The sequence below is a fragment of the Pistacia vera genome, unplaced genomic scaffold (genome assembly GCF_008641045.1).
Source record: "Pistacia vera cultivar Batoury unplaced genomic scaffold, PisVer_v2 Contig660, whole genome shotgun sequence".
Taxonomy (NCBI): Eukaryota; Viridiplantae; Streptophyta; class Magnoliopsida; order Sapindales; family Anacardiaceae; genus Pistacia; species Pistacia vera.
Genome location: NW_022196513.1, coordinates 1,383,693 through 1,399,489, shown reverse-complemented (window position 1 = coordinate 1,399,489; position 15,797 = coordinate 1,383,693). Strand labels below are relative to the sequence as shown.

Genomic DNA, 15,797 nt, shown 5'->3' with positions numbered 1-15,797 from the left:
ACTAAAAACATAAAAGTTGATAGAGATTTCAAATTTAGTTCTATATAAATTAACACAAAAAGAGGAATAAAGAAAAACTTAAAGCAGAGTGAACAAGCAAATTGATAGGTGTTGAGAGAGAGAATTCTCATAATGGAAAGGTTGCTAATTAAGTTGTCATTTTGGGTTGCATTAGTTTCGGTTCAAACATCTGGATTCAACAGTTGTTTTGAGAATGAGAGGATTGGTCTGTTAGATGTGAAGTCCTTCATAAAAGCAGTAAGTGATTTTCAAACGGAAAAAGTTCTTGTTTCGTGGGTTGATGATAAAATGTCTAATTGTTGTGATTGGGAGCTAGTTCAATGCAACACCACTACAGGACGTGTCATCAAACTTTCCCTTGATCATACAAGGCAATCATATAACTTTCCTGATAGACTTTCAACTCTAAATTTATCCCTGTTAACCTTTTGAAGAGTTGAAAAGTCTTAATTTAGCTGGGAATTACTTTGAAGGTTGGCATGAGAATAAAGGTATGAATATTATTTGAGTAGTTAGTTTAAAATATATACTCCAATTAAATTACTTCTGCAATAGTATGACAATATATATTTATTTAGTTTTTAAACTTTTTTCATAATTAACATTCATGTTGATGCATTAATAGATCATACAAAAAATTAAATTAAAAAGCATGCTTATTGATTTGTTAATTAATTGTAAAAGTACTATTTTGATTTGTTAAACAATTTCTATTTTGTCGTCTATTAATAGATCAATAATTTTACATTAAAAAAAAAATTGTGTAAAAATAGATTATATAGGCTATATATGTATGTTGATGCATTAATTGTTTTTCTTTGGATAATATATAAATATATTGAGTCAATAATGTATTGACATTTCTTTTCCAGCATATGATGGCTTCAAGTGTTTGAAACAACTCAACATCTTGGACCTTAGTAACAATTAATTCAATGCCACCTTTTTGTCATACTTGAATAATCTAACTTCACTTACCACTTTGAGTCTTGGAGAGAATAATATGGGAGAAGGTCTGAAATCTGCCAAACAGGGTATATAATTTTAAGTATTATTCTTTAATTTCTTATTAATTAATCTTAATCTTTTTATTTCTTATTCAAAAAAAAAAAAAAATAAATAAATAAATAACTTTTTGTACTAGTGCAGGTATAGAACATATAGTTAATTTTGCTCTTTCAATTGTTAATTCCTATATATGACTTTTTAACCTTTTTTTTTATTTTTTTTTATTTTTGCGGGTTTAGCAAATTTGAAAAACTTGAAAGTATTGGATTTAAGTTTTAATCATATAAATGGATCTCTATCAAGTCTAGGTACCTCCCATGAAGCAATTTTTATTTTTATTTTAATTATTCAAATTTAAAAATTCAATTTAAATTGCTATATAGAAACTTCACCTTGATATTAAAGGATTTTTCTCGTAGATATTATTAATCATTTTCTTGAGATATATTTTTTAAATAGTTTAATGAATTTATAATATCTAAATTGGGTTGGTTTCTCTTCCAAGTAATTAAAATTTCAAGTTGATGATATATAATAATTTACAATTTTTATTTGTAATGACATGATTGATATATATAGTGACAAATTGAAAGAAAATTTATACTCATATTATAGATAAAATTCTAACTGTTCATGTTGGAGTACCCAAATATTTTGATTTTACATTAATGTTTTGTATATAAATATAATATTTTCTTAAAATTAGTTCATTTTCCCAAAATTTTCCATCAATCTTGCTTTTAATTAACTCTAAATCTCTTTTATTATTTGGTACAGGTTTAGCAAATTTGACAAACCTAAAAGTATTAAATCTCGGTGGGAATCAAATCAACAACTGTCTATCAAGCCTAGGTATGCAATATCTATTGAATTTTTGAAGCACTCTTTGCAATATGATAACGTATGAATAAAAATTAATTTTTAAATTTAAAATTTGATTGTTTCTCTTGGCACAGGATTAAAAATGTTGAGAAACTTGGAAGAGTTGGATTTGAGTGAGACTGGAATGAGCGGCGCTCTAACATTGCTAGGTTACAATAACTACAACCATCAAAATATTAAGTTACAATCATCTTCTCAAATTGCTTCAATTTCATATTTAGATATTAACTTAATTATTTAATTTTTTTTCTTCTGTATTTCTACTTTTCTATTTCTTCTCTCGTTTTTTGTTTTGTTTTTATTTGTATAGCAAATTTGACCAACTTGAAAAGCTTGGATCTAAGTGCTAATCAAATCAACACTTCTCTAGCAAGTTTAGGTATGCTATAAATATGACACTTGAAAAAAGTATAATTACAAGTACTCTTGCATGAAATTAAAATTTAAATAGATGACATAACAATCACATATCAATTAATTTATTTAAAAGATTTTATATAACTAAATGATTTATCTAAATGCCAATACTTTGTCCCATCTAGAGATTTTATAATAAAAGAGAGTAGGATATATTACCAATTAAAGAGATCTGTCGCCTCCACCATACCTTCTAACAACGCTGCTGCCTCCCGGGTGACAATCCCTAGCCACTTGACTACTCTGTTCACAGTTGTAACAAGCCCCTCCACCGTCGCCCCTTCCTCTTCAGCCTCCATACTCATCGTCGCCGCCATAGCCTCCACCACCGTCCAGTTCACACCAGCCCTGGAATAACACCAAGCTAGGTGCGATTCCGGCAACCAATGCACCCTTAAACCATTACCACGACAAACAAAAATGCCCAAATTAAACATTATATTAACCCAACACAAGCAACCAGTGCACCCCAAACAACCATCAAATTCACCTTGAAAACGAATAAATCCATGAAAACATTAAACAAATAGCAAGAGAGGGAAAACAAGAATGAAGAGAAAGAAGAAAATAAATTAGAGAAGGTGGTCCTGGTAGAGATCGTAGTGGTTTCAAAAGAAGATGAAGGTGGGGCACTTGGGTTTTTGGAGGTTGTTAGATTTTGGGGATGAGGGAAGGTGAACAGCAGGTATGAAAGAAAATTGGGGCTGGAGGATTTTGGGGCAGTGAGGTGTGGGAGAGAGATAAAAGGGGCTCGACAGTTTTTTTTTCCCCCCTCTTAAATTATTAAAAACTAGTTATTTATTAATTTATACATTTTTCATTTGTTCGAAAAACTTAATTTTCTCTTTTATTTAATAAACTGATTTTTAATAAATAAAATTATAATTGTTGTTTAAGGGTAGCAGATTTTTAATAGAAATTGAAAATAGAAGTTTTAAGTCACTAATTTCCAAGTTGATGAATGTAATAACCATCTATTTCTATTTTAGGTGTGTAAGTAATATTACCCTTTAATAAAATTTGTGCCGAATTTTATTTTATTTTATTTTATTTTTTAAAGATCATGGGTTGGAAAATGTACATTGGCCTTTGGGTTGAGAAAATGTCATTCAGCCTTTTAAAATATTTGAAATCTTAGAGAAGTTAGAAGTTAAATTAATGCATACAAAGGAAAATTAAAAATGAATGAGTTATCAATTGTGCAAATAAAAATTAAAATAGATGATATTACAATCACATAACAAACATGTCAATAGATAGTTTAGTATTTGGCCTAAGGCCCATGAAATAAGTAGTAAAAGTTATATTTTACTTTCACTCTTCTTCATGCAGGTTTAAAATATTTGAAAAACTTGGAAAAGTTGAATATTGCAGAAAATGGAATGAGTGGTTCTCTTAATTCGCTAGGTAACATTAATGACAACCAATAGTTACAATCATCCGATATTTTTTACCTGCTTTTTAAATTCAGTTTCTTCTCTCATTTTTGGTTTTGCTTTTGTTTGTGCAGGTTTAGCAAATTTGACAAACTTGAAAAGCTTGGATCTAAGTGATAATCAAATCAACACTTCTCTAGCAAGTTTAGGTATGCTATAAATATAACACTTGAAGAAAAGCATAATTACAAGTACTCTTGCATAAAATTAAAAATTAAATAGATGGCATTACAAACATATCAATTAATTTATTTAAAAGATCTTCTTTAAGTAGTTTAGTAGTATGGTACTACTATACAAAGATTGAAATATTATCATTTGTATGATTACTTCACTATTCTACTTTCTCATCCAACTCTCTCTTGATGCAGGTTTACAAAATCTAAAAAATTTGGAAGAGTTGGATATGACATTGAATCGAATGAGCGGTTCTCTTACTTCGCTAGGTAACATTAATGACAACCGATATTTGTCGAAGTTTTAGATCAAAATATTTTAATAATCTTGTCCACTGTCATAATACTTTGAAGCCTTTAATTTAAATATGTTAATGTTGAAAATTTTAATAATAACTTGACCTTTTAAGTCTCAAGTAGTTTTCTGAAAAATTAAATCAAATTACTTTTAGTTTTAGCTATTGGACTCAATTAATCTTTGAGAATACATAATTATCTAATTTTTTCTATAATTTCCTATTTGATTTTTAAGTTCTATTTCTCTTTTTCATTGGTGCAGGTTTAGTAAATTTGACCAATTTGAAAAGATTGGATTTAAGTTATAATCAAATCGCAAATGCTAGAGGTATGAAAAATCAAAAAATTGCAAAATTTTCTTTTAATGTTAAAATGAATAATAGCACCTTTATAATTGAAACTTTATTCCAAGTACTGCTTGCATGATATGTGGATAAACAATAATAAAAAAAATGAATTAACTAAACGAACTTATAAAATATATAAAGTGACAATTACTTAACATGTGTATCAAATTAATATACGCTGAAAAGTTCGTATAGACCAATAGTATAGTATTACTCATTAAACTATGTTTCATTGTATTTGCTAGTTGACTCAAATAAATTAATTGAATCATATCAGCCCTATGAATCCGAAATGTTATCGGAGAGTATTTTTGCATTTTAATATCTAATTCTTTCTATTGGGATAAGATTACTAGATAATAATAATTTATATAGATATTAGACAAGGTATGAATAATTGTCTTGTGTACATGCTCTATTAAATAAACATATCAATTTATGTAGAAGAATTTATATACATGGTTTAATAGTATGGCACTACTCTACAAATTAAGATTGGAATATTATTATTTGCATGATTAATTGGTCGAATCACTTCATTGTATATGAGTAGTTGGCTCAAGGCCCCTAACACAAAAACAGTGGGAATGTAATGTATAGTTTGATCTTTCTTTTATCATCCAGTTATCTCTTGATGCACGTTTAAAAAATTTGGAAAACTTGGAAGAGTTATATATGGGATGTAACGTAATGGGTGGTGACTCTCTTACTTTAGGTAAAATATTCGTTGTTTTAGTTGTTGGCCTCAATTAATTTTTTAGAATAATTCTATAATTTCCTATGTGATTTTCAAATTATATTTCTTCTTGTCATTGGTTCAGGTTCAACAAATTTGACAAATTTGAAAATATTGGATCTACAAAGTAATCAGATAAACAACTCTTTGGGAAACCTAGGAATGCAAAATCTAAAATTTTACAAAAAATTTCTTTAATTTTATGTTAAAATAAATAATGGCACCCTTATAATTCAACTTTCATTCCAAATACTCATTGCATAATACGTGGATAAATGACAATAAAACAATCAATTAGGAAGACAATGTAAAATAATAGCATGACAATTACTTAACTACAACTAGTTGGCTCAAGTAAACTAATTGAACCTTCATCTGAAAGAGTAATAGGAGAGTGACCTTTGATTTTGTTTGGTAATTAATTATGATTTTAATAATTTTAAAAAATGTAACAAGCAAATATTACTATTTTTGGTGGTTGTAATGAATTGAAAGAATGCAAAGAAAATATAAAGTAGAAAGGTTATACTAGATTTGAGATTAAATAGATTTAATTAGAGTAATATTGAGAAATTAATTAATTAAAGAGTGGAACTGCATGAAGAAATTAATTATATAAATAAAAATTTGTTTATATATTGATGTGGTACAACTCTTTTGTTGCCACATCACAATATAAAATTAAACTGAAAGAAACTTTCCACACCCTTTACAATTGGTGTACGAAAATTAAAATATTTATAATATTAAAGTAGAAGAAAGCAATCTATAAATTTTGATTATTATAACCTTTTACAAATATTTCATACTTGTTTCAAATTTGTTTGATTATTTATTTTCAGTTTTTATCTCTTTTAATCTCAATTGACAATTGCGAAGATGTTGATCTTACTTTTTCTATAATTTCCAACTATCTTATTTTCAAATTCTTTTTATCTCTTCATTGGTTTAGGTTTAGCGAGTTTGAAATATTTGAAAGCATTGGATCTTAGTTATAATGAAATGAATGGCTCTCTATCAAGTTCGGGTACGTAAAACTTACATATTGTTTTCTAATTAATATAGTATTAATATAAAACTACAACATGATGCATATAAAACTGTTAGACACATTTCACAAATTGTAACGGTGGGCTGATTTCTTCAACTTTTTCATCAGGAATATGTGAGTTAATGGATCTTGTTGAACTAGATCTTATGCACAATAATTTTGGTGGTCAAGTCCCTCAATGTCTCACCAACTTCACCTACCTCAAGGTTCTTGTTCTTTCATCAAATCAATTAAGTGGAACTTTGCCATCTGCTTTTACTCACATGAAATCTCTTGAATATTTGAATGTCCAAGAAAATAACTTTGAAGGAAAATATTCACTAAGTTCATGGGCTAACCATTCAAAGCTTCAGGCATTTGTACTCTCATCAAGAAACAACACGTTTCAAGTGGAAAATGAAAAATGGTTCCCTGCATTTCAATTGAAGGCTCTCAAGTTAACTCATTGCAACTTACATGCCATCCCTAGTTTTCTTCTATACCAATATGACTTATTATCCCTTGATCTCTCTCATAATAAGTTGGTTGGTACATTTCCATCTTGGTTGTTAGTAAATAACACAAACTTGAGAGGAATGTATTTGGGGAACAACACGTTCTCAGGAACTCTTAAGCTGTCCAACACCAAACACAATTCCATTGAAGCTTTGGACGTTTCTCATAACAATTTCAGTGGTCAACTCCCTAAGAATATTAGTAAGATCCTTTCGAATTCCTTATGGCTTCTGTTCATGTCCAGTAATAGTTTTGAAGGCAATCTTCCTTTATCAATGGGTGAAATGAAAGCACTTGAAAGGATGGATTTGTCCAACAACCATTTTTCAGGAGAGTTACCAAGTGATTTTCTCATCGGTTGCTTCTCATTGGGATTTTTGAACTTGTCAAACAACAATTTTCATGGGCAAATATTTCCTCAATATATGAACTTGCCTCAATTGGAGTTCATATATTTGAACAATTAACAACTTTAGTGGAAAAATCGAAAAAGGATTACTAAATTCTATGTCTTTAGAAGCCTTAGATATCTCCAACAACAAGGTATCAGGTCAAGTTCCTAATTGGATCGATAACTTTTCAAACCTCGAGTTTCTTCTAATGTCAAAAAATCTTTTAGAAGGAAATATTCCTGTTCAATTAAGCAAGTTGTCATCCCTTACCATTTTGGATGTCTCTGAAAATAGGTTGACTGGACCCATTACATCTTTTAATTTTTCAATTATCTAAGAGTTGTTCATGCAGAAGAATGCTTTCACAGGGCCAATTCCGAAGTCATTGTTTAGAAGCTCTGAATTATTGATGCTCAATTTGAGGGACAACCAATTTTCAGGAAGTATTCCTAATATGATCAATAAGCATTCAAGTTTACGTGTTCTTCTTTTGGGAGGCAATCACCTGGAAGGTCCTATACCTAATCAGCTATGTCAATTAAGAAACCTAAGCATCTTAGATCTTTCACATAATAGACTTAATGAAACAATACCTCCATGTTTTATTAGGATGATATTTTGGATAGGACAAAGTGATATTCAAAATGAGTATAGGTCCACAAATGATTTGGCACTTGAACAAGCATTCAGGTCTTATTTTTCAAATTACTACCATTCCACTTTATCATTGAGGTCGTTTGAAGATGATTTTCCATATTTATATCATCGCTTTGAAGTGAATTTTTTGACAAAGAATAGGTACGATTCTTACAAGGGTGACATTCTTAACTTTATGACTGGAATGTATTTGTCAAACAATGACTTGATTGGAAATATCCCGTTAGAAATTGGAGACCTTCAAGGAATCAAAGCATTGAATTTTTCCAATAATTTCTTGTCAAAATCTATACCAAAGAGTTTTTCCAATCTAAAAAGTATAGAAAGCTTAGATCTTTCCCATAATAAATTAAGTGGCCAAATTCCTCAACAATTGACTGAGTTAAACTATTTAAAAGTCTTCAATGTATCATACAACAACTTGTCTGGTCAACTCCTAATGAAGGCCAATTCGCTACCTTTGGTGAAAGTAGTTATATAGGTAATTCTGGTCTTTGCATTACACTAGTTAATAAGAGCTACACCAGTGCGCCAACTCCACCTTTGTTACCATCCAATGGAGAAGAAGGAAAAGAATCTGCAATTGATATGGTGGCATTTTATTTGAGTTTTTTTGGATCATATGTCACTATCATATTGGGGTTGTTGGTGATTCTTTGGACCAACTCACGTTGGCATATGCTGTGGTTTTATTACATTGGTGAATGCATTGATTTGTGTTTTTATTGGCTGTCAAAGTATGTATCATGCTAGGTCACAATAGAGCAACTTGAATAATGTTTTTACCTTCGGCGATTGTGACATTTTGTTCTGTTGTATTTGGTTTTCCCTTACTGGAGTTTCATGTTTCCATATGTTGTGTTCAATTTCCATAATTTCTTCAGTTCAAGTTGTTTCCTTGAATTTGGTTTATATATATTGTTTTCTCATAAATAAGGAGCATATACATGCTAATTTAGCTTGTTGCTTTCTATTAAACAATAATGTTTTTCGTTTTTTTTTTTTTTTTCCCACTTATTGCTATGAAGATTTTGCAACGATTTAGAGGATCCATGTTATAGTTCAATGCATTGAAGGATGCCTGATTTAACAATAAAGAAGGACCAATTAGTTCTATTAATATTCAAATAAAAAGATAGCTTGTAAGTTATTATTATTATAATTACCTGTTTAATCTTGGTGAAAATTTGTTATTATAACTGTCATCCGATAGATTAATCTAACATTTCTAAAGGTGATTAAGCCATCAACAATAGGGATGTATACGAGCCAAGCCGAACCGAGCCAAGTATCTCGATACTCGAACTCGGCTCGTGATGAACAGTAGCGAGCTCGAGCTCAAGCCGAGCTTAGTCGAGCTTCAATATTCGTGTTCGAGCTCGAGCTCGCGAGTATAAAGTTGCACTCGAGCTCGAGCTCGCTCAAACGAGCTCGAGCCTAATCACCTGTCACCTCATTTTCTCTTTCTTCTTTTCACCTATCACTTTTTTTTTTTTTTCTCTTTCTCCCCTCATTTTCTCTTTCTTCTTCTCCCTTGTCACCTCATCATTTTTTTTTTCCCTCTTTCTCCCCATCCTCTTCTCTTTCTGCCTTATTCTCTTCTCTTTTCTTACTTCTTCAGATCTTCTCCTTCGTCCTTTTTTTTTCTCTTTCTCCCCATCCTCTTCTCTTTCTTCTTTACTTCTTCCATATTATCTCCCCTATTCCCACCGCCTCTTCTCTTTCTTCTTCTGCTTCTTTAAATTTTCTCCTTCATTATTTTTCTTTCACATTTTAAGCTCGAATGGAACCAAAGATGAATGAAGGTGAAAAAGAAGATGAATGAAGTTGGATTTTTGAAGCGAAAGAAAAAAAAAGAAACATATTAGTTTGACTAGTTTTATGTCCAGTCCGGTTTGACCGTTGATCTGCTACTGTTTAAGTGGAGAGTTAGGACTTAGGACTTAGGGTTGAATGAAAAAATCCCAAATGGGTTTTGAGTTTTTGTCTATGAATGGGTCATGGGTGTTGTTTGTAATTTTGACAACTTAAAAATAAAACAACTTTTGAAATCTTGCAAATTGGCCCCCGAAGCTCGTTTAAGCTCGCGAGCTCGCTTAGCCGAGCTCAGCTCGGATTGAACTCGGCTCGCTACTGTTCACGAGCTGCTCGAGCTCGACTCGACTCGACTCGACTGGTTTCGAGTCAAACTCGAGCTTACAACGAGCCGAGCTCGAGTAGCTCACGAGCTACTCAGCTCATGTCTCATCCCTAATCAGCAGAGATACAAGCTAAAGAAAGGATTGTAAGAGATGTTTGGCAAGTAAGAAAATAAAAAGGAAAGTTGAGAGAAAATGGGTCTACTTATGTTATTAGTAAAAATATGCCTTTACGTTTGAGGATATGTCCCTTTATGTAGGTGAATTTGGGCACGAAAAATAGCATATTATACAATAACATTATAAGCTGAACATTAATACAATTTTGTTTTTCTTCATATGCGGCAGTAGAAGAGTAATAAATTACTTCTCACTGAAATACATACTTGTTCAGGAAACTATATCACGAACCGGTGAGATCATAAGACCATTGGTGAATGAAGGCCAACAATGACTAAACTATTTAACAAAGTATATGAACTCGGTGCTAAAAGCTAAAGAGAACTACAAGTCTAATCAGGACTAGTAAGCTTGGTAATCAACTAGTTCAAAGAAGTCAATTTGAGGCATATACAATAATAAGCTATTTGTCGTTGGAATATAGAAGCAAAAATACAACATTTTATGAGAAATTGACTTGTTTCTAAGCACTTAATAGACAGTTGATTCTACCCAACAACAATTAAAGAATTAAGTAAACGGCACAAAGCACACAATACATACCTGGGTAACATAGCTCCCATACTAGCCCTGAGCAAGAACATAAGCAGATTCCAAAATTTCATCCACTATACATTGACCTTGTTGTTCATCTGAACAATGCTCCAAAACTCTCTATTGAAAAGAAAAATAAATAAATAAAAAGATTAATAGATATTAGTTTCAACAAACAAAATGGGATCTCAAATGAACAAGAAATTGAGTTCTATTACCTGAATAATACGACAACCATATGGGTGTGTCGAGAGCATGGCAACTTGTCCTCGAAAAGCAAAAATAATAAATCCAATTTTTTCCATAGGTACACATTTTATACACTTTTGTACCACATGATTCCCATTCTGGTCATGGACACATCTCATGACATGCCATCAAGCTCAAGGACTAATTCTGCTTTCTGATCAAGCTCAATGACTTTCAAGGCCCTAGATAAAAATAAATAAATAAATTAAATAATTCAAGATTCAAGAAAATGATATTAAAATTTCAAATTGAAGAATATATGGTTATAATTGGAACTCATTCAAGCAAAAATTGATGCATTCTTTATGAGAAAAATAAATTTGCAAGATTAAGAAGATTAACTACGAGCAAGAACATACATACAAAGCTATGATGAAAACTCAGATAGCTTTATTACATCTAACACAAAATTCTGGACAAATTGCCTACCCAACAAAATCTATAATGCAACAACCTATTGCTACAAAGCAACTTTCAAGAATTTCAAAATTTGTCCAAATTTTGAGGCTATTATAAAATAGTTATGCATAGGTAGGACCAGCAGATGTATTGTTATTAGTGGGAAATTCAGACTGAACATATCCTGTGAAATTTGTTGAGGTTGTTGATTGTGGAGTAGAACCAGTAAAACCAGTACCAGGTCTAGGAACAAAGCCAGTAGTTACAGAAGAGACAGTAACTTCGTTTAAAAGAAGAGGACCTTGAAAATTAATATTGAATCTGTGATAACAATGCAAGGCAGAATGCCCAGCTTTGTTACATAGCTGACAAATTGGTTTGCCTTGGCCGTTAGACCTTCCTCTACCTCTTACTCTATTTCCAGGAATAAAACCTCCTCTAGCATTAGATGAATTATGTACAGTAGAAGCTTCACCATAAGAGGTTACTTGGGTTTAAAGAGGTATGTAATTAGATAGTGAACCAGTAGCTATATTAGTAACAACCTAACAGGTATGTTTCCTGCATGGAGATCAACAACTCTAATAGTTTGAGCTTTTTCTATCTTAACCTCATAACTTTCCAGAACAAGTTCTGTTTCTTGAAGAGAGACTAAAACAATCCTTGATTGCAAGTTCACAATAGCTGGATCGAATTCAGACCCCAGTCTTTCCAAGATATACAAAATTAGCTCTTCTATGGTAACAATATGTCCTGATGCTGCTAAGAAACCAACCACTTCTTTCATTTTACGAATATAATCACCAACCCTAAGTGTTCCCTTTTTAGTACTATGTAGCATATTCCTCAGATGTAAAATTCGAGATATTGATTTAGTGAAAATGCTATTTTCTAGAGTTAAGCAAATTTCAGCAACACTAATGAATCTAACAACATAACCAAACATAACTTCCGTAATTGAAGAAAGAAGCCAATCGATAAGAATTTGGTCTATTTTCTACCAAATCACAAACTTAGGGTTTTCTTTAAGTGTTACCTCATTCAAGTTTTCAGATTTTACCTCAACAAACAGTGCAGGACAAGCTTTAACTCCAGTAAGATAGGGTTCCAAACCATGAGTTCTAGATCCAGATAACACCAGTGATTTCTAGAAATTGTAATTTGATTTCTGAAGCTGGACAACATTTGGTTGAGAGTGATCTGAGCTGGAGTCGAGAATTGTAGAACAAAATCCTTGTAATCAAGAGATTTTTTAGAGGAAGGTTGATTTACTTTTGCTAAAGAACTCATCAGATTTGAGTTCTTTGCATTTATTTAAATTTCATTAGTGTTTGGTGAAGAGGAAAATGAAGGAAAGTTTTCCATTTTTGATGACACATGTCAAGTTGAGAGAAATTTTAAAACTGAATTTCTCTGATTTTCTATTATTGAGAAGATATGTTTGTTACAGAGTAGTGTCCTTTATATATACAACTATTAGCAAAATTATGCTTTTGATAAGGTCTTATAAAAGGGTAATAGCTGCAGCCAAATACTCTCAATCAAGTTGTAAGACCTGTAACTAATTAGTAACTAACTAACTAAACACAGGTTAATTATGAGCTGACTTGACAACATATGATTTGACTGACACCTTAGTCAAGGATTTTTTTCTCTAGAGCTCAGCACTTAAAATCTGAAGCTGCTCTATCAACAGACACAAATAACCTTTATGTGTCAATCTATATCCAAATTCCAATGAATACACACTTATTAAGTGTGATAAGCAAAATTATGCTTTTGATATGGTCTTATAAAAGGGTGATAGCTGCAGCCAAATACTCACAGCATTGTATAATCTGGTTCTAACTAAAACAAAACTTGGAAAGGAGAAGTAAATATAATAAAGCTGATGGCAATTGATTAAGCCAAGTAAACATCAGCACTTAAAAGCATTCCACCAAAAAGATAATAGCTTAGAGAGTTTTGGGAATTTTCCAGAGTCTAATTTTTTATTTTCTTTTCCTTTTTTGGAATCTTGTTAATTCATTTTATTAAGGCAGATTATTAACCCTCCTTCTGCATCAAAGTTTATTAGACTTGGTAAGAACTAAGAAGCATACTCTTTGAGGTCTACACAAACAACAACGTACCACGTCATAGAGGAGTGATTTCAAAACATTATTGTACTAATTAAAATACCGAATGTGGTAATTTAACAAATAGAAAAAAGTTTAGGAGCCAAACTGTAGGAAAAGTTGGTTCACTGATTTTACCCCAAACAAGTATGACTAACCATATCATTGTTTTCCAAGCACAACAGTTACCCTTATGAGGCAAAATCTATCAATAAAAGTTGAAGAGGGAAAACAAGTATGACCTCCTCTGCCATTAATGCCCCAATCTTGACTACGGTCCCTGAATCATTTGGGAATTTTCCAGAGTCTAATTTTTTATTTTCTTTCCCTTTTTTGAAATCTCGTTAATTCATTTTATTAAGGCAGATTATAAATCCTCCTTCTGCATCAAAGTTTATTAGACTTGGTAAGAAATAAGAAGCAAATTCTTTGAGGTCTACACAAAGAACAACATACCAAGTCATAGCGGAGTGACTTCAAAACATTATTGTACTAATTAAAATACCGAATGTGTTAATTTAACAAATTGGAAAAAGGAAAAGTTGGTTCACTGAAGTTACCCCAAACCAGTATGACTAACCATATCATTGTTTTCCGATCATAACAGTTACCTTACGAGGCAAAATCTATCAATAGAAGTTGACGAGGGAAAACATGAACATTTTGCTTATAAATGGAAAGTAGAGACACATAGAAATTTAGGTGTAAAAAATTCTATTGAATTACAACAAAGTAAAGTTATATATGCTCATGAGTAAAGCATTCAGAGAACAAGTTTCTGCAGAATTAAAGTTGTCAGGAAAAAAAAAGCGCATATATATAAACATCAAGGCAGGGTTTTAGAATGAGGACAATTCTGAACTAAATTTTCAAAAACTGAACTCTTATGTACATATAACTAAGCATGTCATTAAGAAATAAAGCAGTCCATTTTCAAACAGGCTTGCATATACCAATTAAGAAATAAAGCAGTCCATACAGGCTTGCACATATAGCTAAGTACCCCACGTCAATGTACCAATTAAAAATAAATCAGCAGTCAGACTTTACCGCAAAGTCATTCACACTCCGCAATTTAGCAGCTAACTCCTTCAAATCTTTAACTTCTTCCACAGGCCTGAATGGTGCTTCCTCAAGTGATGTGGGTTTTACAGGTTCAACATCCCCTATATTTTTATCCAGAAAATCCAAAACAAAGAGACTCTCCTAAACACATAAAGGAACAAAAGTAAGCAAAAGTATTGTACATATATTCTGGCAAGGATACATATACAGATAAAGTGAGAAATTTTTTAAGCTTTATGATACTCGAATGAGAATGAGAACAAATATGGCATACCATGAAAATCCAAATAAGTAAAGAAAAGCATCAATATCTAACCATCCTTCCACCAAATAGAAAATAGGAGAAAATTTTAAAACTAGTAATCACATAATGGTAGCATTTAAGGAGTGACTTATAGACATGAACCAGTATGGCAAAGAGAATTCGACATAGACATATCAAGTCATCTTTAAAAGATCTAGGCTGTATCCAAGAAACGTCATCATACGACTACAAATGATTCTCAGAGTGCATGAAGCTAGTCGGTATTAGAGTGATTCTGAGAGTGAATAAAGCTAATCGGTATTAGTCTTCAATGACTGAAAAGAACATGTTTTGCCTAATCTCAAATTCTCAATTCCCAAACCTAATAAGATCTTCAAAAAAAAAAAAAAAAAAAAAAAAAAGAGGTTCCTTTTTGGCAACAGAGAAAATGCAAGAAATCTGAAGTGAAAGGACTTTGCTTGAAGCTTACTTACACGAATTCCTCGATGGGTTTTGCTCACACTTCAATACCCAAGTTTTAGATTCAATCATCTTTCGAAACCAAATCACGAAACTGGTCTCGATCTCCTCGACGTGGTGGCGAGAGAGAAGAAGAAGAGGAGGGTCGGATAAGAAGAAGAAGAGAGAGAAATAGACGAACAAGAAGAAGTTCTGGAGTGGAGCCGAGGGGGAGCAACGGGAGAAATGTTTTTTAACTTTGAATAGGATAATCAGAAAACAAGTCCAGGTTCTTTTTCAAATTTAGGCGTAAAAAGTTATTCTTTAAGATTGGGTTCTCCCTAGAGATGGCAATGGGCCCGACATTTTCGGGTACCCGGTCCGGTCCGGCCCGAAAGGGGTGGGCTTTACCCGAGGTTGGCGGGCTTGGGCTTGGACCTGAGCTTGATTTTAAGGCCCGACCTCGGGTACGGGCCGGGCATGGGTACATCTTTAGG

The 15,797-nt window shown here is 31.9% G+C and overlaps 2 long non-coding RNA genes across 3 annotated transcripts; one reads left to right on the top strand and one right to left on the bottom strand.

Moving 5' to 3' along the window:
* The first annotated feature begins 2,255 nt into the window (after positions 1-2,255).
* On the top strand, positions 2,256-4,663 carry LOC116112362. Its single transcript, XR_004125227.1, has 4 exons — positions 2,256-2,290; positions 3,839-3,913; positions 4,136-4,210; positions 4,500-4,663. It is a non-coding gene; the product is annotated as an uncharacterized LOC116112362 (long non-coding RNA).
* Positions 2,391-15,578, bottom strand: LOC116112361. 2 transcript variants are annotated; one of them, XR_004125226.1, is made up of 5 exons: positions 15,336-15,578; positions 14,583-14,738; positions 10,986-11,198; positions 10,777-10,887; positions 2,391-2,721 (listed from the first exon to the last, which is right to left on the bottom strand). It is a non-coding gene; the product is annotated as an uncharacterized LOC116112361 (long non-coding RNA). The 2 variants fall into 2 exon arrangements; XR_004125225.1 differs by lacking the exon at positions 2,391-2,721 and having other exon boundaries at positions 10,323-10,887.
* Positions 15,579-15,797: the final 219 nt, after the last annotated feature.